General features: G+C 37.1%; 1 protein-coding gene across 7 annotated transcripts in view; it reads left to right on the top strand.

Moving 5' to 3' along the window:
* The window catches only part of Tanc2 (tetratricopeptide repeat, ankyrin repeat and coiled-coil containing 2), a 335376-nt gene that overhangs the window by 40603 nt on the left and 270648 nt on the right, over positions 1-24125 (top strand). The window contains exon 1 of one of the 7 annotated variants that reach the window (XM_085829482.1): positions 14100-14385. The exons of the other annotated variants lie outside the window; for them this stretch is intronic. The gene's annotated coding sequence lies outside the window, so the exon portion shown is untranslated. Of the gene's footprint in view, positions 1-14099; positions 14386-24125 lie in introns of those variants that run through there. 7 annotated transcript variants of the gene reach the window in all.

Below are 24125 nucleotides of genomic sequence, written 5' to 3'. Positions count from 1 at the left end.
TCAAAAATTTGAGATTTCCCTATTTGCTTATTATAGATTTTAATTGGAGGAACCTCTAGTTTTAATTAGGAAAGACTATAGTATACAACATTTATAGCTATTGTAAAATTGCTTAGGGAGAAGTCAATGCCAGAAAAAAATTTTTAATAGGAATAGATTCTTATAGATTCTTCTTTCCTGCCTTGTACCCTTAGTCCATTATAACATAATGCATCATAATGAATGTCTCTCATTTGATGCTAGTTTTCTGAGAAAGTCATGTTATTCTAGTCTTTTGCTGTTTCATATATATATATACACATATGCATACACACATATACATACACACATATTGAGTCACTTTGAATTAGATTAGCAACTGTTTTTTTTTTTTTTTTTTTTTTTTTTTGAGACAGGGTTTCTTTTGTATAGCCCTGGCTGTTCTGGAACTCACTCTGTAGACCAGGCTGGCCTTGAACTCAGAAATCCGTCTGCCTCTGCCTCTCTAGTGCTGGGGTTAAAGACGTGTGCCACCACCACCCTGCTTGATTAGCAACTCTTAATATATGTGATATAATAGATCAGGTATGGTAATCATATGAACATACATAGATGCAGAAAACCCTCTAAGCAAGTTCAACATGCCTTCAAGATAAAAGTCCAGAAAAAAGATGTCAATATAATAAAGGCTATGTGCACACACGCACACACACACACACACACACACCAGCCACCATTATACTGAATATATTTTCCTAGAGCCAAAATTAAGAATAGGATGTCTACCTTTTTATTCTTATTCAGTATATTTCTTGAATGCATTGCCAGAGCAATAAAGCAAGAAAAAGAAACAAAAGCAAATAGGAACTAGATGTGGTGGCTGACTCTGATATTCCCTACACTTAAGAGAGTGAGGCAGGAGGATTGCCATGAGTATAAGGCTACATAGTGAATTCCAGGATAGCCTGGATTTTACAGCAAGACTGTCAAACAAATAACCCCCTCAAAAAAGGATGCAAGTAAAAAATGAAGAACTAAAAATGTACCTATTTGCATGTGATATAATCCTTTACTTACAAGCTCTTGAAGAGACCACCCAAAACCTCTTAAATCTGATTCACACTTTCAACAAAATAACAAGTTGAAAAATAAACATAAAAACATTAACTCTTCTCCTTCTTCTTCTTTTTTTTTTTTTTTTGAGACAGGGTTTCTCTGTATAGCCCTGGCTGTCCTGGAACTCACTCTGTAGACCAGGCTGTCCTCGAACTCAGAAATCCGCCTGCCTCTGCCTCCCAAGTGTTGGGATTAAGGCGTGTGCCACCACCACGCCCAGCTCTAATGATGTACTTTATTTGCCATGCTGAAAAGTTGTGATTATTTTCCTAATACTTCAAAGGAGCCACTGCAGGATATTAAATTGTGACGTAAAAATATTTTAGTGTCCAGCTCAGTTCTCAGTCTTATTTATTCTTGTAGTAATTGGAATAGTCAGAATTGACAAAATAGTCCAACTTAAAACATCAGAGGTATAATAAGAGGTACATACATACCTCCAAGAACTTCCCTCAGCAGCCAGAGAGGCTCCTAATCTTTTAGGGATCTTCCCTGAGATAAACCTGGATCCTTGACTTCCCTACAGAAATGAGTTTCTGGATGATCCAGTTTGAAGTGAAATAGGGGTTTATTAGGAAGACAGTTTAGCATAGACTTAATGTGGGATTGATGGGCACTCAGGGAAAGACTAAGGAGCACTGCTGAGTATAAGCTTCTAGATGGGATTGTACTTGCATCCTAGAAGGAGCCATATTTACTGTCTTGGTGGCTCTTGACATATTAAAAGCAGTAGTTCACAGTCTGGGGTCAGAACTCCTTTGGGCTCAACTGTCCTTTCATAGGACACCTAAGATCTTTGGAAAACACAGATATTTACATTATGTTCACAACAGTAGCAAAATTACAGTTATGAAGTAGCAATGAAATAATTTTATGGTTGGGGGTCACCACAACACACAGAATGTATTAAAGATCGCAGCATTAGGAAGGTTGAGAACCATGGATCTAAAGGGTTTCAAAAGAACCTGTTTTCCCCCTTTTCCTTTCTTTTTTGATAAGTGAGATTGTTGGTGGCTCTAGAGGAGGTGTGGTGGGTGGGATTACAACCCGATAAGAAAAAAAACTCTGGGCTTTAGGGTTACCTAAGAGGAGTGAATGGAATTTCTTCTGAGAGTCCTAGAAAATAGCAAGTTTATAGCTGGGAAAGGAGAAAGGCCATATATACTTAGGCCTTAGCATGATTCATTGCTATTTTATCATCCTTTTTTGAAACTTTCTATGTATTAAAGAAATATTGTCTCTATGTTAACAACCTTTTCAGTAAATAATAATGGTGTTGGAATTCTTGATTCTCAGGTAAAGAAAGGCTTCAACCCAGACTCTGGGGTCAGGAGCTCCTTATCTTTCCATATACTCATAACCTCCTTGCCTTTCTGTCCTGTCTTCTTATGTAGAAGGTCATACACCTTCCAGTAGTAGGGAGATAGCAGGTAGGTTCATCCTGAAGCTCAGTAGGATCATCAAAGACTGAGACACTGCCCTTTCTACTTGGTGATTTTCAGGATATTGGTTGTTATTTTAGGTTATTCTCATGAAGCAGCCTTACCTTCAACTTTGACCTCCTGCACATAGCATTGTTCAAAAGTTAGTAGAACAACTTTTCCTAGGTGGCTCTTTTTAGGATTAAAGAAGACTACCCTGAAAGCCACTCGTGCCCCTCCCTCATTCACCTCATATCCTATTAGCCAAATTGTATCCTGTAATCTTTATTCAACCAGTTAATGGAATTGCAAAAGTTACCAAGATTCTTTTGCTAATCAAAGATTCCATTCCAAGGTTGAGAATTGTAGCTTTCCTGGGAGGAGCTACCTAAATAAACTAAAGCCAGGTTCCTGTTAGCACTAAAGAAGGCCATTGTGAAGTCTGCCACTTTGTTTGCTAGTCTTGTGGGTTTATTTATATATTTTAGCCTTTTTTTTTTTTTTAAACATACTAAACACACAAGGTCTAGTGAGGAAGTCTGGGCTTTAAAGTTAAAACATGTAAATATGTTTACGTAACTTCTATCTGGTTGACAAATGTCCATACAAACCATGGAAAATGTGACAATTAAAGATAAAAATAGGGGAGCTGGAGAGGTGGCTCAGTGGTTAAGAGCACTGGCTGCTCTTGCAGAGGATCCGTGTTCAAGTCTCATCAGTCATACTCAAGGGGATCCGATGCCCTCTTCTGGCCTCTGTGGGCATCCCCGTTCACTTGTATAGTAAGTGCATGCAGACATACATAACTGTAAAAATGGAAAGGATTAAAGTAGCATTTAAAATCAACCAAACAAGAACAACAAAACACTTATGTAACAAGTACAAACCCAAATTTGCACAGATAGAAAAAGATGGGAAGAATTTGTGTAACTTTAATTTGATACAAAGATTTCATAAATACAGAGGTGTTGAGTAAGTGAGCCTTTGAGTTTTTCATCCTTGAAGATCCTCATAGAAGGTGAGGTCCAGGCCTTAGATGAGTAGGGTTTAGTGTGATAGGCCTGGGAAACTAACCCTTGATCATTCCAGAAGATAGGTTTGCATGATTGTTCTTGTGGTGGTGGTGGTGGTGGGGCTTTTTGCTAGTCTGAAATAAGAGCAGATGGGAGATTTCCATTTACCTTTTCTTTGGAAAAACCTGTTTTTTAAGGTACTTTTTAAAAAAGAATTTCTAGGGGCTAAGTTTTTTCAAATTCAAATATTAGTAACAAAGTTTTCTGGTTTTTTTTTCTGTGGCTATTTTTACATCATCTTCCATCCTATAAACAAAACCCTTGGCTAGGTATGTTCACTGGAAGAGAAAGAAATAATATTGGTGTGGGGTTGGCACAACTGATAAATTCCAATATAACATCTGAATGTATTGTTTTGCTCCAAAAATTTACTGTATGCCTTATTCTGTTACCTGGTACTATTCATATATAGACGGTCCAGTCATTTTCTCGGGGTATTGTATTGTCATTCTTTGACTTCTCTTGAAAGTGGATGGCCAGGTGCTTAGTAAAGGAGATGTTTCTGTTAACTTCCAATAGAGCTATGCTCTAGAGTAAGAAGACACTAAAACATTTCTTCTCTCTCTCCCCTCTTTTTGTCATCTTCGTATTTCTGTATATATGACTGAAAAGGGTAGATAGGCAATGGAAATTAATGAGGCTGTGGATGGGAATGGAGCCCCTTACCTGTGTGTTTGATTGAGTTTCTTACCAACAAGAATTCCAGCACAATTAACAGCATTTGCTGTGAAGGTTGCTGATTTGAAAAGAAAATTCATTTATAAAGAGATCTCTTAAAGTAGCAACTAGTCAGGTTAATTAGGGTTGTGTTATCCCACTTGAGAGGCCTCATTCCTGTCCCCAGTTATTTCCCGGGAAGCTCAAACAAGACTGTTAACTCTGTTTACAGTGAAGAGACTTTAACTTCCCTGATATCTAGACTTTTACTTTGTCAATTGTAGTCTTGGTGAGTGTCCCTCAGGAAACACCTAGTGATCTCATGTCTTAGGAACCCTTTGAAGATAGTAACTTCAAACCTCACCAAAATCCTGTGTGACTGCTGTTAAAAATAAATGAGCTATGTCTCTTGGAGAAGCCCTTGTTCGTATGACTTGTCTTTCCTTCTGAGTGGTTTTCTCCTCCTTATACTCAAACTCTGTATTAAAAACACCGTTTTAAAAAACTAACTCTGCTTCATAGATAGATGAGTTTTTGAAACTCTATTCTATATAAAAGCCACAAGTCCTTGCTTGGTCTAAGGCAGGGTCTTTAGAAATCTAGGGGAATTCCTCAGGCAGCTCCACCTCCTGCCTCTGTTTCCCAAAACATGGATGTAATGAGCACCCACTATATGAAGTATTGAAGTACTGAGTATTCATTCAGACTGGAAAGAAATGTAGCAGTTTTTGGAGGAGATGGTGATTATTATTGTGTCCTCGGAGTAAGCTAGCCAGTTCCACAAGTGGGGGACAAAGTTTGAGGCATAGGTACTGCATAAATGCATGGAATCGTAAGAAAGTTTGACACATTTAGTGAAGGCCGCTTGATAATCTGGTTGGCTGACATTTCTTCTGTTTACTAATTCTTATGTTTTTTTTTTTAATTATTCAGTCCAAATAGTGGAACATAACTACCAACATCTAATAGTTTAGGAATCAAAAGGGAGATTTGGGCCAAATTCATAAGACCCATTGTAACATGACTGTTGATGAATTAATTCTGGTCTAACTTAGATCTGGTATAAATCCTTAGATCAAGCTAGTTATACTTTTGCTAGGAATTAAGTTTGTGATTATCCTCTTTTGGATAAGGTGCCAATTCTAATGAAAATCAGCTGTTGAAGAGAGGCTATAAATTAGTAGATAGAATGAAGGTTGGCAAAAGGCAGTTCTCAGAAAGGGATGTGGGTGGGGGTATAGTCTGAGCACAGGAGTGTCTGTCCTCATGGAGGTAGTGTCAGCCACTTTGTTCACATGTGGGTGTATTGCACTTGGATGCATTCACTGACCAGGAATCTATTACTTTGGATTTTGTATGAGAGTCTACTATGTAGACATGATTGATGAGATCACTGTCCACTGGTGGTTGAACTTGATCTTCATTTCTCTTGCCCTCCCCCAGGGCTCAAAGGGTTAATGCTGAAAGTTCCTACCAATTATATGGTTAATCCCTATCCTGAAGCTCCCATAAGGCTTTCAGCTACTGGCCATACTGTTAACACATAGAAAAACACTCATCATCCCTGTCTTAAAATTCAAGAGTCCTAGAAGCCTTGTATCTCTAAGCAAGGGACTAGGATGAAATATGACAAAACATTGTCCTGTCATCCTTCTTAAGAAAATATAAGACTTTTAGGAACTCTATTAGGAGCAGAGGACCACCCCACATACTTCTATCGTGTCACTTTGTCTTCATTATGTAGTTCTCAGAATTTATGTTCAAGGATAAATACTATGTCTCTGACTTTGGTGACTGGTGAATGGTGGTGATGTTCATTTGGGTTTAAAGGGAAAAGTAATGAATTCTTTTTTTGTAGATGTAAAGTTTGAGGTAATAATGAGATAACAAGGAAGTTTGGTGAATGTGTTAGAGGCCCAGGAACTCATAGGAAGAGATCTAGATTTGGAAGGTAGAGCTATTCAATGGTACTACAAGTTTGTAAACTGTATCATAAGGTGTGTGTATATATGTATATGCGTGCATGTTTGTGCTTGTATGCAACTATTAACATTTAGTTTCTATCAATGCTATAGGTTAGCATAGTATTTCATAGTATTTCTTTGTTGTTACACTTCTCCATCTATAACCCTGGAAACCAATGAATTATTCTTCATCCTAGTGTTTTTTATTTTTATTTTTAGAATGTCATATAAATAGAATATTATAGTATATCACCTTTTAGGCTTGTTTTTTTTTTTTCTTTGAGACTCATCCATGTTGTGTCAAGCAGAAGGCTTTTCTTGTTGCTAACTGGTATTTCCATTGTATGGGTTCATTACAAATTGTATTCATTCAGCTACTGGAAAACATTTGGTTTCTTTTTAGTATGAAGTGATTATGAAATGTAAATACTGATACACCTAGGTTTCATTTTTTAAGATTTATTATTTTTAACTATTTATAGATGTTTATGTGCAGATAAGTGCAAATATCCCCTGCAAGTCAAGAGGCATTGGATCCCTAGGAGCCGGAGTTGTAGAAAGTTGTGAGCTGCCTAGTGTAGGGACTGGGAACTGAACTTAGGTTCTGTGGAAGAGCAGCAGGTACGCTTAACCACAGATCCATCCCTCATAAGGATACATTTTCATATTTCTAGGTTATCAGCTCCTAAGAGTGAGATGGTTAATTTATATAGTGAATGTATGTATGTTTAACTTTAGAAGAAACTACCAAACTATTTTGTAATGTAGTTATAATGAACTCATTCCCATGGCTTCATATCTATGGGAGCATTTGGTGTTGCCAATTAAAAAATAAACTTTGGGCACATTATTATGTGGTATGTGGTGGCATCTCATTTTATTTTGTCGCTGTTGTCAGTGAGACAGGATATATTATGTAGTCAAGGCTGACCTCAAACTTAACAGCTGTCTGGGAGGCAGGGAAGTGGGGTGAAGAGTGAGGTTTGGAGATACAGAAATTGCAGAATTGCAGAATTAGCATATGGGAAACCAAGTTGGCACCAAGGAAGGCTAGAAACTCCTGGCAAAGATGGACTGGCTCACATCACTGGCACAGGTACAAAGGTCTAAAAGTAACATTTGGCTCATTATAATGCTAAAATGCATACCCCTACTAATGATTTAAGATTTAATAAGATATGCATGAAGTTGTATGTAGGATTGTGTTTAGCAGGTAGAGCTCACATTATACAACCAACATTATACAAGCCAGAAAACCTATGTGCTATATATGCATTATTATTATTATGAAATAACATAAAAGCCCAGATCATTTATAGGGCAGGCTCTTGAGCTGATGAACTCTCTGCTCTGCCTGGTTCCTCCCTTGGAAGTATATTTTTTAGTCTGCTGTGCTGTTCTGCTGTCATTTGGTATTGTTTGCTCAGCTCTTGGTTCAGACACAGGAACCTAGAATGTTGGTGGTGTTCACCCATTCTCAGTAGCAGCTGATGTCAACTGTGCTTCTGCCTCAAGTGTGGGATACCAGGAGTGCGTCACCATATATCATGTGTAGCATAGCATACTTAGCACACAGGGTTGCTGGCCTTGCCACTGCAGTTTATGGGTTTTTTTTCTACTTGTTAAGGAACATCCTTTCCTGTGCCTTTCATGTGTTCTTTATTGTGAAATCTTTTCATATCTCTTGGAAGTCTTTATTATATTGTTTTACTCTTTGAGCTTTGAGAGTTTATTTTGTTTACTAGATCCAGGTCCATTGTTGAACCTGTGTTTTGCCTATGCTCTTTTTGTTTGTTTGTTTGTTTGGTTTTCGAGACAGGGTTTCTCTGTATAGCCCTGGCTGTCCTGGAACTCACTTTGTAGACCAGGCTGGCCTCGAACTCAGAAATCCGCCTGCCTCTACTTCCCAAGTGCTGGGATTAAAGGCGTGAGCCACCACGCCCAGCTTTGCTGAGGCTCTTAACAGTGTTTGATGATTTATCATTTTTTAAAAATGGATTGTGTGTGCTTTTTGTAACACACCTAAAACCCTGGTCCTAAGGTGTGTAGCTTTGTGGTAGAGTGTATGCTTAACACATGTGAGCCCTTATGTTCAATCTTTAGCCCCCAAAAGCTAGACTACAAAACCTCAAACAACAAAAAGTTAAAAAAAAAGTTAATTAACCCAAGTTTTATCTTTTAAAGGGTTTGTTTATTTTAAGTTTAAGGTCTCACTCTGCAATTCTGGCTGGCCTGACACTCATCATATAGACCAGGCTAGCCTCGAACTCACAAGATCTGCATCCGCCAGTCTCTGCCTCCTGAGTGTTGGGATTAAGGCCTGTGTTACCACATCCAGCTATAAATTTTTATATTTAGGTCTCTGATCCATGATGGGCTGTTTTTAACACAAAGTGTAAAATTAAGATTGGCTTGTTTGTTTTTACATTGCTGAAAATATGTTTCTTCATCCTTTGAATTACTTTTGGACTGTTGTTAAAAATCCTTGGCCCTACTTATTCATCCCAATTCCAATCTTAGGTCTGTGTTTCTATCATATGGTGTCATCATTGCAGCTGTGTAAACCTTAGGAGAGTGTGATACTTCCAACTTTTTTTCCACCCAAAATTGTTTCGGCCACTTAAAATCCTTTGCTGTTCTATAAAATCTATGGAATGTTGGTTTCTCTCTCTAAATCCTTTTGGGATTTCCCATTTTCTAGTGTCTTTCTCAAGCTTTTTCTTCAGAGACTTGAAGATTTCATCATAAAGGTCTTTCACCTTGTTGGTTAGGTTTAATTCCAAGATTGTGCCTTTGATGCTGCTGTACATGGGAGTTTGTCCGTGATCTCTTTCAGTGTTTTTGTTGTTGGTGTAGAGAAAGGCTACTGATTTGTTGGAGTCAATTATGTATCCTCCCACTTTGCTGAAATGATTGATGGTTTCTAGATGTTTTCTGGGGAATTTTGAAAATCTTATGTAAAATGTCATATCATCTGCGAATAGGGATAATTTGATTTCTTTTTCTGTTTTTATTCCTTTAATTCAGTGCTTTCAGCACTGTAATGAAAAGGAGTAGGATGGTGGGCAGCTTCGTCTCCTTCCTGACTATAAATTTGCTTCAAGTTTTTCCCCATTTAGGATAAAGTTGCCTGTGGGATTTGCCATGTATATATGCTTTATCATGTGGAAACATGGTACCCTCTAGTCTGTTTTCTTTAGGGCTTTTATAAAAGCATATTGAATTTTGTCAAAGTTTTTTTTTTCTGTATCTGTAGAAATGACAGTGTGATTTTTCTCTTTAAGTCCATTTGCATTACTTAATACATTTATCAGCTTATGCATGTTGAATCAGCTTTTCCAGGAGTAAAATGAACTTGATCATGGTAGATGATCTTTATATGTGCTTGTATTCAGTTCACTAGTATTTTATTGAAGATTTTTGCCTCTTTGTCCATTAGGGATATTGGTCTGCAGGTGTGTGTGTCTGTCTGTCTGTCTGTCTTTCTGTCTGTCTTGGATACTGGCTTCATAGAATGAGTTTGGGAGTGCTCCTTCTGTTTCTGTTTTGTGAAGCATTAAGTACTCTGTAGTTCTTTGAAGTCTGGTAGAATTCTGTGACTCCATCTGAGCCTACATTTCTTTTTCAATCAGAAGACTTTTTATTACTGTTTCCATTGCCTTCTTTGCTATTGTTCTGTTTAGGTTACTAGCCTCCTCTTGGTTGTTTAAATTCATCCATTTCTTTTAGGTTTTCCATCTTAATGGGACATAGGTTTTCAAAGTATTCCCTAATAATACTCTGTATTTCTTTGGTGTCTGTTCTAATGCTCCAATGTTTGTTTTGGACTTTGGTATTATGTGTCATCTCTTTCTTTTTTGTGGTTATTTGGGCCAATGATCTGTCAATCTTGTCAATATTTCAAAGAAAAAACTTTTAGATTCATTGTTTTTGTTTGTTTGTTTGTTTTTACTTCATTAATTTCTGCCTTGATTTTGTTATTTCTTGTAATCTACTTGTATTGGATTTGATTTGGTTTTTTAAAAAGTTATATCATTAAACCATTTATTTGTTCTCTGATTCTTTTTTGCACTTAAGGTTGTAAACTTTCCTCTTAGAGATGCTTTTAATATGTTCTAGTAATTTAGTTGTGTTATGTTTAAATTTTCATTTAGTTCCAGGAATATTTTGATTTCTTCTTTGATCCATTCATCATTCAGTAAGTAATGAGTTAATAGTCACATGTTTGCACACTTACTAGAGTTTTGTTTGCTTTTAATTTTAAGTTTTATTGCATAATGGTCAAATAGTATACAGAGGATTATTTCAGTTTTTCTGTATTTGTTAAGGTTTGCTTCATATACCAACATGTGGTCTATTTTAGAAGAGCTTCCATGTGCTTCTGAATAGGATATATATTCTTTGGCATTTAGGTAGACTATTTTGTAGTAACCTGTTAGGTCCATTTGATGTAAGATGCCATGTAATTCTGTTTAGAGTGTTTTGTTTTGTTTTGTTTTGTTTTGTTTTGTTTTGTTTTGTTTTGTTTTTTGTCCAGATGGTCTATGTATTATAAAAAGTTCATCTAGGTAGTGGTTTTTTTTTTTAGATTTATTTATTATTATACATAAGTACACTGTAGCTGACTTCAGATGCACCATAAGAGGGTGTCAGATCTCATTACGGGTGGTTGTGAGCCACCATGTGGTTGCTGGGATTTGAACAAAGGACCCTTGGAAGAGCAGTCAGTGCTCTTACCCACTGAGCCATCTCACCAGCCCTAGGTAGTGCTTTTTAGGGAGCACTTATATAGAACTAGTTGGTTTGATGGGAGAATGCTGTTTTGGCCATTCATGCTGTTTTTGACCAGGGCATATAGACTTGTGTGTGTGTGTGTGTCTCATGTGGTAATCTGGCCTTCCTTAGATTGGGCCAGTGCAGGAGATGCATGACCTGAGCTAGGCCAGGTAAAACTGGTAGATAAGCTGTTTAATTTAGACCATGGAAAGATGGGTCCCAAACTAAAGATGGGTCTAGAACTAGGCCAGGCAAAATGGTGGGGGATCACAAATGAAGAAGGTTCACAACCACAGGTCTGGAGCCAGGCTTGTAGGTTTTCTGATGGCAGAGGGATGAAGTAAAGATGAGAGAGGGGAAAAGCAATTTATCTATGAAAGGAGGTGGCTTGCTTACAAACAGGGTTCACTGCTCAGGTCAGAACTAGCTTATGGGCTGGCAGATGGCAGAGAGTTAAGGTAAGGGCAGGAAAAGGGAAGTGACTTTTTGTTAATATAGTAAACCTGTATATATAAATTGGCTTTCTGAATTTGTATCCCATGACCTTGCTAAACTGACTAATTAGTACTAAGATTTGAAGATTTGTATGAATCTTTGTTTATGTGTGTTTTTAATTTGAGTAGACAATGTCTTTTGAAGATGATTTCTTTTCTTTCTTCCTGCATGTATGTTCTTCGTTGTATTCCTTATCTTATGAAACTGGTTAATGAGTCTAGTACAGTAGTCTAGCTGAGGGTGATGAGCATTCTTTTCTTTTTTCTTTTTTCTATTAGATATTTTCTTCATTTACATTTCAAATGCTATCCCCAAAGACCCCTATACCCTCCCCCTACCCTGCTCCCCAATCCACCCATTCCTGCTTCCTGGCCCTGGCATTCCTCTGTACTGGGGCATATGATCTTTGCAAGACCAAGGGCCTCTCCTTTCATTGATAGCCAACTAGGCCATCCTTTGCTACATATGCAGCTAGAGACACAGCTCTGGGGGGTACTGGTTAGTTCATATCATTGTTCCTCCTGTAGGGTTGCAGACCCCTTTAGCTCCTTGGGTACTTTCTCTAGCTCCTTCATTAGTGGTCCTGTGTTCCACATTATTTTCTTTTCTGGCACCTAATGTTAATGTGGGAAACATCCAGTCTTTCTTCACTTTATATGAGGTTAGCTGTAGGGTGTTCTTGTTGTTGTCCTCTTAATGGAGTTTCTATTTGTTCCTAGTTTCATCATTTTTTCAGGTGTTAGTTTTTAAGAATGCTGTTTGCATCAAGTAATATGGTCATGTAATTTTTCTCTAAACCTGCACCATGGTAGATAATGTTCACATGTGTCTTAGTCAGGATTATGTTACTGTGAAAAGACACCATGACCAAGGCAACTCTTATAAAGGCAAATATTTTCATTGGATCTGGCTTATAGTTTCAGCAGTTCAGTCTATTATCATCATGGCAGGAAGCATAGCAACATCCAGGCAGACATGGTGCTAGAGAAGGAGCTGAGAGTTCTATGTCTTGATTTGAAGGCAGGCAAAAGGATACTGTCTTCCACAGGAAACCAGGAGAGGCTTTCATTCCACACTCGTTGGAGCTTGAGTCCTAGGAAACCTGAAAGTCTGCCTATATAGTGACACACTCCTACAAGGCCACACTTAATAGTGCTACTTCCCACGGGCCAAGCATATTCAAACCATCACAAGATAGTAGACCATATTTGAATAATTCATATAGAAGGCTATAGGGTGGAATAATGATTTTAAACTACCCAAGTGGCTAGCTTTTCAGGAAAAATAAATTTCTCACTTGGTGTGTTATATGTTATTGGATTAGATTTGTTAATATTTTACCAAATTTTTCATTTGTTTCTATAAGTGTACTGGCTAGTCATGTCAAGTTGACATACAAATGAGCTACCCGTAAGGAAGGAACCTCAACTGAGAAATGCCTCCATGAGATCCTTCATCAGGCATTTTCTTAATTAGTGATTGATGGGAGAGGACCAAGCCTATTGTGGGTGGTACCATCCCTCGTCTGGTGGTCCTGGATTCTATAAGGAAGCAGGCTGAACAAGCATGGGGATCAAGCTAGTAAGCAACATCCCTCCATGGCCTTTGTATCAGCTTCTGTTCCAGGTTCTTACCCTGTGTGAGTTCCTGTTCTGAATTCTTCAATGATGAACAAATAAACCCTTTCTCTCTAACTTGCTTTTGGGTCATGGTGTTTCACTGCAGCAACAGGGACAATAGGGAATGTTGTTGTTGTTGTTGTTTTTTCCGGGTAATGCTTTTATCTATTCATATTCTGTGTAATTCTGTCCTCAAACTGAATCAGAGGTATTTCTTTTTCTATCATCAGGAAGAAATCTTGTAGAATTGGTGTCACTTCTTTAAATGTTTAGTTGACTTGTGAAGCCATTTGAACTTGGATATTTGGTTCCATAAAGTTGTTTTGTTTGTTTGTTTTTAAGCCATGGACTTACTGTTCTTGAGTGTTCGTGTTACTGTTTAAGCTTGCATGTGTTCCAGGAGTAGTTATTTATTAAAAGATACATTTAGAAGGGCAGGTTCTGGTACTGGATAGCTGTGTGACCTTGAGAAGGTACCTCAGCTTTAAGCTCTTTGGTCCTTAATTTATTCATCTGAAGAACTAAGAATTAGACTTATTTGTCTCTAATGTATTTTCCCTCTACTTTTTGAATTTTATAATTCTGATAGGATGATAGTGTATGTGTTTGAAGGTGATGTGAAAACCCTTACTGTCTGTTTCTTGATTTGCCTGTCATTCATTGAGCATTAGTTTTAAGTTAACTTTGCCTTTCAACATATATTTATATTTTCTTCTAATAATTTTATGAACAAAAATGGATAGAATTATTCCTGTTTCTATAGTTGTATATAATAGACTAGGTATATAAAATAATTTTTATATTATTCATAAGAGGATGTAAATGTGTTAATTATTAATGTTTTCTGTTTGAAATTTAGAACCACTTGAAATGCATTTCCATTTAAGCAATATCTGTTTAGTCTTCATGATTTTTTTTTAAAAGTCATACTTTTTTCCTACTTACTACAGATAATGTGAGCATTTTATGTAAACATTCTTTTTTCAAAAGTGTCATGTTGTTGTACATTCTGTCATTTGTTGGCTAAAGCAAAGTGGAGGTAGCATACAGATTTACTGCCAAGGAAGCACTGACTTGCAGGCTGCAGCTGGAGGATTTTACGTAGGCACCTGTGGGTTTGAGTGCGTTCAATATACAGGCTGCAGTAGGAGGCTGGCACTGACTCTGCTGACTCCAGTGCACTCCTCGATGCTGTTCTGCTGATTCCCCTACTGTCCAGAAGACAGACAAAATGGTGCAGCACGCTCAGGACTTGGGGGAAAAGAACCGTCAGTATGATTCAGAGGTGGGTCTGCTACACTGCTCAGAAAAGAGATTGCTTAACAAGTCTAGAGGCTCAGGCAGAGATCGGCATGTCAGATTTTCGTAGCTCTTTTAATATTTGATGATGGCCATTTAGGAATGAAACTGTTACAGTTGTGAAATCTGCATGCCCTCTGTGTGTAGAGGTTCTGCTGTATTGCATGTGTAACATTAGTATGTGCATACATGGTAGTTTACGGACAGATTTGTTTTATAAAATGTATGTGGCTGGTGTATATATAGATGTGTGTTATGAAAGGTTTTCTTTTCCTATTAGTATTAGCTTGGCTTTGTTTTTAAGTAAACACTTAGTGGGTTTTGTATTTTCTCTGCTGCATATTTGTTTGAGTTCATGCCAATGTTTCTTTCCTTATATTGTTCATTTTATAATAGAAGAAATCATTCTCCAGTGAGACAGGGAAAAACATCAGTAGGATGAGCACTAGAGTTGGCACTTCATATTTTATTGATGACTGTAATGCAGTGAGTTCGCATTGCACATAGTCATGACTGAAATGATTACCTCTTCTGTGAAAGCAAAATGTTTGTAAGAACGGCCATGTTGACAGTGAGTGTGAAATAAAGGAGAGGAAGGAAGTAGGACAAGTAAAATTTCACTGTCTTTGGCTTCCTAAGCTATCTCAGTATTGATCCCAGACTGTACTGTTAGAAGCACTAGTGAAACAGTTTAGCATTAAACACTAAAAATCATGAAGGCTTAGTCCCACTCCCTACAAAGCACTTTACTTCTGTATGTGTATATTTTGGGTTTCTTTAGCTGCCTGTAACTGAGGAGCTGTCCAGTTGAGACTGGATACATTTTCATAAGCCACACCCAACAGATTCTTCTTTTTTTATGCTTTGGCTACTTATTTTAATCCTGTGCTGATTTGTGACTATCATCTGTGGGATGACTTTTGAGTTTTAAAAAGAAGAAATATATGATATTCACAAGCTCTAGCTTAAGACGGTTTAAACATTTGAGTTGTTTTACTAGCACAGAAAATCAGTATGTTACTTGTGCAGTGTTTTCTCTCGCTGAGAGGAAGGCTGCTTGTGAGATTCTATGATGACTTTATGGCACGGATTCTGATCACGTAGATAACAGTGATGCTGGTATATTATTTTGGTCACTTAGTGTTGTGGGTAAGAAAGTCCAAATTCAGGTTTTCTTATTTGAGCAAATATGTATTGAGACATTTTAAATACTAGATTTTTATGTGGTATTAAGATGTGCAATGCAGACAGACTGATTTTTAAATCTATTTATAATGTTTTATTCCATAGTAAGGACATTTGTATGTGATTAGAATTAACAACTGTATGGCTGTCTGCCACTATGTTAGATTACCTCACCCACTTTACTGAAGACAGGAATAATACAGAATCAGCATTAATCTTAGTAAATCTTAGTAGTCTGCAGACCGCACTTATGTACTCTCAAGAATAGTTTCTTTTAGACAGAGCAAATTAGCTCTATTGCCTCAGAAATTAGAAAAAAAATCTGTGGTATAATTCTGTTTTTTTTTTTTTTTTTTTTTTTTTGTTTTGTTTTTGTTTTTTTTTTTTTTTAATATTTTTATTACATAATTTCCTCAATTACATTTCCAATACTATCCCAAAAGTCCCCCATAGCGCCCCCCACTTCCCTACCCACCCATTCCCATTCTTTTGGCCCTGGCATTCCCCTATATTGGGGCATATAAAGTTTGCAAGTCCAATGGGCCTCTCTTTCCATTGATGGCCGACTAGGCCATCTTTCGATACATATGCAGCTAGAGACAAGAGCTCCAGGGTTCCGGTTAGTACATCATGTTGTTCCAACAATAGGGTTGCAGATCCCTTTAGCTCCTTGGGTACTTTCTCTAGCTTCTCCATTGGGAGCCCTGTGATACATCCAATAGCTGACTGTGAACATCCACTCCTGTGTTTGCTAGGCCCCGGCATCGTCTCACAAGAGACAGCTATATTTGGGTCCTTTCAGCAAGATCTTGCTAGTGTATGCAATGGTGTCAGCGTTTAGAAGCTGATTATGGGACGGATCCCTGGATACAGCAGTCTCTAAATGGTCCATCCTTTCATCACAGCTACGAACTTAAAATATGGTATTTTTATGTGCCAAAATTTATGACAGCAAATAGTTAACTATAGAGTGAAACAAACTGTATTATTAGAATGTTTCATGTATCCAAATGTTATATAACCCTGATGGAATGTTGCAGATGAAACAAAGAAATCTGATTGGTTCCTCACAAGAAACAGCAGCCTTGAAATCTTTTTTAACCAGAGGCTTCCACAGCAGCCTGGGTGCTTAGCTTAGCTAGCATCACAGTGACAACAGATGCCTTGGAGAAATTGAGGTTCTGAGGCCCCTACTTAATTCTTTTCTTTGAATAACCTGCAGGCTTTGTTCTTGTCAGCAAACAACTCTTTCCCTTTGTTGTTACTAAGAGAGTGTTATGTCTTACTAAATTAATAAACTTTCTAGATAGCACTATTTATTGAAAGAAGAGTCTCTTCAAAAATAGCTTCAAGTGATAGAATGGGTTAATGAGTAACAATTTTTAGAACATTCATGAAGTAGGAATGAGTGGAATTTGTTGAGAGACGAGGAGAACATGGTGAAAAGTTGGAAGAAACTGCTCAACCCCACCATTCTCCATTACAGTAAAATTGCATTGAGTAGTTGTCTTTTAAAGATTTCAGTGATATTTAGGAAGAGCACACTATAATTGCTATTCAAAGAATAGGATGCTGCAAGCTGAAAGCAATTGGAGAATTCTTGCTCTCTCCTGGCAACTATAGAAATATTGAGATGGGGGAATAAAAATATCTTAGCTTTCATATATTTATTATTGATTTATTATTGGCTAGATTATTTGCTGGGCTGTACCTTAAATCATAGTAACAAAGATGCCACCCTCTGTTTTTAACAGAAAATATTTAAAACATTTCTTAGAAAAATATTTTTTGTTTTCAAGACAGTATTTTTTTGGGGGGGTTGGGTTTTTTTGTTTTTTGTTTTTGCAGCTCTGACTGTCCTGAAACTCACTTTGTAGGCCAGCCTGGCCTCAAACTCAAGAGATCTGCCTGCCTCTGCTTCCCCAGTGCTGGGATTAAAGGCATGTGCCACCATGTTTAGCAAAAATTTATATCTTTTGGCAGTATTAGGTTAACGTTATAGAGTCTGGGAGAGGGACAATTACTATGAGCCAGGATCAGTATCTAAATAAAGACATCAAATTATTTTGAAATTGACAAAAATCATAAAAGAAAGCATATTTTAAAAGGACTCTGATACAGGTATTTCCATAAGCACCAACTCTATCATACAGGTTCCATTCTGTGCTTATTTTGTAAGTTATCTGATGTGCTAATAGAGTTGGGCTGAAGGCAGGTGGCTGGAAGTGTCACAAGCTAAAGGCAAACTGGCTGGCAAGGATTAGTAAATTTGCAATAGCTAGATGTAATTAAGATACCCATTTGTTGAAAGAGGGTTTTATAAAGTAAGATGATGATGAGCTCAGATGTTTTTGACCATAAATGAATACTTTTATCAAGGAAACTGTATAGTTTTTTACAGCTTAAAACGTAAGACTTTATAACACTTATAACGTTTGTAACGTTTAACCAAACAAGGAAATCTCTTGTTGCAGTTTATTTACCTGTCATTGACATTGTGTAATTCTAAAGCTGAGGTAGTTTTTGAGGGTGTTGTTTATAAATTTTTCAAGATGATGCACAGTTAAGGTATAACAAAAGAGGAGGAACTTGTTATCGTCTCAGAATTAAGGGAATTGGGGGAGAAGTTTCTGAGAGTTCTATGTATTTATTAGCATTTTAGATTAGTATACACTAAGGGTAGAAGAAAATAATAGGACAAATTAGAGATAAGACTTCAGGTATAGTTTTTAAAATGGCAGTACCCATAGATCTTTATTTTAGGAAATATTTTTTAATTAATTTTTACACTCCAGATTTTATTCCCATCTCCACCCCACTCCACCCTCCGACCCTTCCACATACCATACTTCCTACCCATGCCCCTTTCTCCATGTGATGTCACCCCCCACCCCACCTGACCTCTAAACTCCCTGGGGCCTCCAGTCTCTTGAGGGTTAGGTACATCATCTCTGAATGAAAATAGACCCAGAAGTCCTCTACTGTATGTGTGTTGGGGGCCTCATATCAGCTGGTGTATGCTGTCTGTTTGGTGGTCCAGTGTTTGAGAGATCTTTGGAGTCCAGATTAATTGAGACTGCTGGTACTCCTACAGGGTCACCCTTCTCCTCAGCATCTTTCAGCCTTTCCCTAATTCAACCACAGGGGTCAGCTGCTTCTGTCCATCGGTTGGGTGCAAATATCTTCAATTGACTCTTTCAACTGCTTGTTGGGTCTTCTGGAGTGTGGTCATGCTAGGTCCCTTTTTGTGAGTGCTCCATAGCCTCAGTAATAGTATCAGGCCTTGGAGCCTCCCCTTGAGCTAGATCCCACTTTGGGCCTGTCACTGGATTTTCTTTTCCTCTGGCTCCTCTCTATTTCAATCCCTGTAATTCTTTCAGACAGGAACAATTATGGGTCAGAGATGTGATTGTGGGATGGCAACCCCATCCCTCACTTGATGCCCTATCTTCCTGCTAGAGGTGGGCTCTATAAGTTCCCTCTCCCCAATGTAGGGCATTTCATCTAAGGTCCCTCCCTTTGAGTCCTGAGAGTCTCTCACCCCCCAGGTCTCTGGTGCATTCTGGAGGGTCACACCAACCTCCTATCTCCTGAGGTTGCCTGTTTCCATTCTTTCTGCTGGCCCTCAGAACTCCTGAAGTGGAGGCAGAAGGATTAGGAGTTCAAGAGCATATTATGCAAAGTACTTAACACATGTATGGATTGGAATTTAGAATGCTTGTTTAACATGTACAGAGCACTGGATTTAGTCTCAGCCACCACATAAACCTGGTGAACTAAGTCTGAACAAAGCCTAGCATGGCAGAGCAGAACAGTTTATCACATGGCAGCTAGGAAACCTGCTTTAGTGGACTTTTCATTTTTTTTTCTGTTTTTTTTTCTTCCCTTTTTATTCTATCTGGATCCATAGGCTATGGCATGAAGACATATTTAAGGGTGGTTCTTCACCCTAAAAGCTAATCCTTTTTGGAAACTTCCACCCAGCTGCATTCAGAGATATCCTATGCTTTTTTAATCAAATCAAGTTGTTCATCAAGATTTCAGTTCTGAATTTATTCAAGTGAAGAACTACAATAGAATTAGGCCTGAATAAGGAGGCAAGAGAGAGTTTCATGTTTGGATATTATGAACTTTGTGAATAATTGATATATCCAAGTGGAGATTTATAAAGGACTTTATTTGTAAGAAACACTAAATATTAGTCTCGTCTGTTCTGTCAAGCACTGTAAAACATTTATTTACAACAAGGACCTCAAATCTTTACATTACACCATTTTGTAAAACCTTTATGCAAATGCTTTAAGCCCCTTTATTTGGTACAATTTTTGTTTACACAAAGACCATGCTGTATTCTCAGATCTTAAATTACTTACACTAATGACACATTCCTCCTTTCCTTCATTGCCTTTGTACCATTCTTTTAAAACTAAGGAATTGCAAAAGACTGTGAGGTTGTGCTCTAGCCAATGTGGAAAAGATATTTTAGTCGATATTAGACTAAAAGCCAAATAACCTTCCTGTCCCTGTGTGCTTGTTCTTCTGCATTGCTGAGTAACAGTGCCTTCTGATGAGAAGGGAAGTTTTGCCTTGTTGAGACACTTTAATTGGAGTGGTGGTATTATTTTCTGAGACCCTGAATTTATTTCTAACAGATAGAAAGGCTTTTCCAATTAATAAACATATAGTTGAGTAGGAGTTCATCCAATAGTGTAATGGATTTGAATTTATGTAGGAGAGAAATAGTAATCTATTAAGGCAAAAAATCATTTATATTTCATAGGGTTTTGTTGAAGATTGAGTGGTGTACATATGTAGCACTCTTCAGCCATTTGTCTTGGGTTTCTTTGGGACCTAACATGTGGCTTCTTCCAAAAACTTATAACCTTGTTTTCATATGAGGAAGACATCAGAAAATTCTAATTGAGGAACATTCCTCAAAACATTAAAGTCTAAGAAACTGTCAGTCTGAGAGTCCTATGGAGACATGATGTCTAAATGTAATGGGTTATTCTAGAACACAAAAAAGACATTAGATAAAAACTAAGGGGATCTAAATAAAATATAGATTCATTAGTTGTAACAGATGATTATAGAAGGAACTAAGTGAGGGGGTTGTGGGTTCCCCCTGTGCTGTTGTAGCAGCTTTTCTGTAAACACACACATACACATACACACACACACACACACACACACACCCCATAGCATCATATTTCCCTGTCTCACTGAAACTTTAAAGCCTTGGAGCAATATGTCCCTATTTCCTGGAGTCCTTGACAACTATAATTTTGTTCTTTTAGTTAGTTCAACATATAAATGAGATAATATAGTATTTTTCATTCTGGGCCTGATTTACTTTAGTTAGCATTGTCCATGTTTTTTGTAAGTGACAAGATTCATTGCTTTTTAAAGTCTGAGTAGTAGTGCTTCATAAGTTTTTAAAACTCCATCCATCCATTCATGAGCACTTTAGTTTAGTTGATTCTGTATCTTACTTACAATAGATAACGCTGCAATGAACATGGAACTATATATATCTCTTGCATATAGTGATTTAATTTCTGTTGATACACTTCATTTGGAACTACAGTTTTTAAGTTTTGAGGAACATTAATATTGTTTTCAAAAATGTCTAAGGTTGTATTTTGTCTGATAAACTAGTTGCTGTTAGTTGTATCAGACTAACATCCAAACAATTAAAAAGAAAGTCTGTCAAAACTATAAAATGTCCTCATATATATTGAGTAGAGACATTCAGTGTGACTGCCTCTGGGTTACTAACTCTCCCATCAGTAAACCAATACCAGCTCTCTGTAAGTAAATGCAGTATTAGAGTAGCCAGCCTGCTTCCCTTTGGCTACTGTTTACACACAGTTTTCTTTTATTTTTTTTATTTTTTTAATTTTTTTTTATTTTTAATATTTTTATTACATATTTTCCTCAATTACATTTCCAATGCTATCCCAAAAGTCTCCCATAGCACCCCCCACTTCCCTACCCACCCATTCCCATTCTTTTGGCCCTGGCATTCCCCTATATTGGGGCATATAAAGTTTGCAAGTCCAATGGGCCTCTCTTTCCATTGATGGCCGACTAGGCCATCTTTCGATACATATGCAGCTAGAGACAAGAGCTCCGGGGTTCTGGTTAGTACATCATGTTGTTCCAACAATAGGGTTGCAGATCCCTTTAGCTCCTTGGGTACTTTCTCTAGCTTCTCCATTGGGAGCCCTGTGATACACAGTTTTCCTTTCACAACGTCAGCTTACTTGTGTCCTTACTGCTAAAATGAATCTCGCTTCAGGCAGCATACAGTTACATTTTTTTTCCCTCCACTAACTACTTTTTGTCTGTTGATAGGAGAGTTGATATTTACATAGCTATTGATAGATAATGAATTATTATTGCCGTTTTATTAGTTTTCTTACTTTTATAGTTCCTTTGTTCATTCTTCTTGCTACTTCCTTTGATATTTTAATATTATTATTTTCTTAGGATATTCTTTGTCTTCTGTGTTTACTTACTACTTTTTTCTTTTTGATTACCATGAAGCATCTTTAATTTATTTTAAGCTCATAACATCAAACACATAAAGAATATATACTTTAATTTCTCATTTTATTAATACCATAGTTTCCAAATGTACAATTTTACACAGTCAATTTACCAATAATGTATAAATTGTATGAACATGGATATGTCCTTGGAGGAAACTTATTGCTGAAATGCTGCCTTTGACCTACAGGCAGCTATTTTCAAAGCATGATAACTAAATATTTTAAAAACATTTTTTTTTTTTTTTTTTTTTTTTTTTTTTTTTTTTGGTTTTTCGAGACAGGGTTTCTCTGTGTAGCCCCGGCTGTCCTGGAACTCACTTTGTAGACCAGGCTGGCCTCGAACTCAGAAATCCACCTGCCTCTAAAAACATTTTTATCTTAACTTTTTAAAAATATTTTTTATTTATTACTGTATGTGAGAACCCTATTTGCATGTATGCCTGCATGCAGAATAGGGAATTAGAAAAGGACATCAAATTAAATAGACAGTTGTGAGCTACCTTGTGGTGCTTGGAATTGAACTCAGGACCTCAGGAAGGACAGCTAGTACTTTGAACCACTTATCCATCTCTCTAGCCCGGAAAGATCTTTTGTTTACAATTAAAAGTTATTTATCTAACATCATTACAGAATCAGTGTATTCAAAATTTGACTATTTTCTAACTTTTACAGATTTATAACTTTGTTTTTATGCTGTTATTTAACACATTTTCATCTCAACTGGATGATTTCCCTTTATTTTTTATAAGATAGGTTTAGTGGTGATGAACCTACAGTTTTTGAATATATGGGAAAAATTTTTCATCTCTCCTTTGTTTCTGGAGGACTGAAGTATTCTTGGTTGGAAATTTGTTTTCTTTCAGAACTTTGGACATATCATGGTAGTTAATATCTTTGTCTATGGGATTTTTATCAACTACTTGCATAGTTGTTTCTTGCTAACGTAGAATGGAGGTAGGTTTCAGGGCCAGCCTGTACTACATAGATGCTGTCTCCAAAACACAACTGAAAATACAGTGAAGCATGGTGACCTACAAAATAAGCAACAATGAAAGCAAAATACAGACAGAAAACTCTTTGTCTTTGTCTTTGCTTTGAGAATATAATTATAGTATGTCTTGGTAAAGGTATCTTTATATTGGATGTTTGGGCTTCATGGATATGAATGCTTATTTCTGTAGATTGTGGACTTTTTCTATTACTGTTTCTTTAAGTAGATATTCTTTATTCCTTTCTCTTCATGTGTGCTTTGTAATACTCCTTGCATCCTATGTTCCCTCTTTTTGTCAGGCTGACCTGTGAACTCACTGATTCTTTCTTTTCTTTGATTAAATATGCTCTATGAAAATTTTGAGTTCAGTAATTGTGCTGATTAGTTCAGACTTCAATGATTTATTTTGAGACAGCTTTCCCCTGCGTAGCCAAGGCTGCTTTCAAACTCTTGTGATCCTTCTTCATCCTCCCACCAAATAGTAGGTTTAGAGGTATGTGATACTGTGCCTGCCTCATGTGTGACTCTTTTTTTTTTTAAATTCCTGTTTCTTTCTCAGTTTCTCATTTTGTTGAAGTAGTGTTTACCTGATTTCATTTTGTTATCTGTGTTTTCTTGTGACTTGCTGAATTTCTTTATGATTATTATTTCAAAGTCTTGATCAAGTAGTTCATAGTTCTGTTTATTTAGGATGTTTTTAAGTTTTGTTCCTTTGGTGATGTCACATATCTTATTCATTACCCTTATGGCCTTGTATTGGTTTTATGTTTGCAGAAAAAAGTGTCTATTCTGCCCCTTATGGATTGGCTTTTGCTGAGAAAGTTCTTTACCATTTAGCTCATGCAGAGATTCTAGGCAGGCTGTCTGGCTGTATCTACAGATAGGTAGGGTTGCTGCTAGATTTTCTAGAAAGTTGCTTAGTACGTGAATCAACAGGTTAGTGGGCCAGGTTTCTGGGTCTACAAGGGCTTACTTAGAGCTTGAGTCTGTGAAAGT

This window comes from Mus caroli, unplaced genomic scaffold, assembly GCF_978045245.1.
Source record: "Mus caroli unplaced genomic scaffold, Mus_caroli_1 scaffold_13, whole genome shotgun sequence".
Lineage (NCBI taxonomy): Eukaryota > Metazoa > Chordata > Mammalia > Rodentia > Muridae > Mus > Mus caroli.
This window is presented reverse-complemented; position numbering and strand designations above follow the sequence as displayed.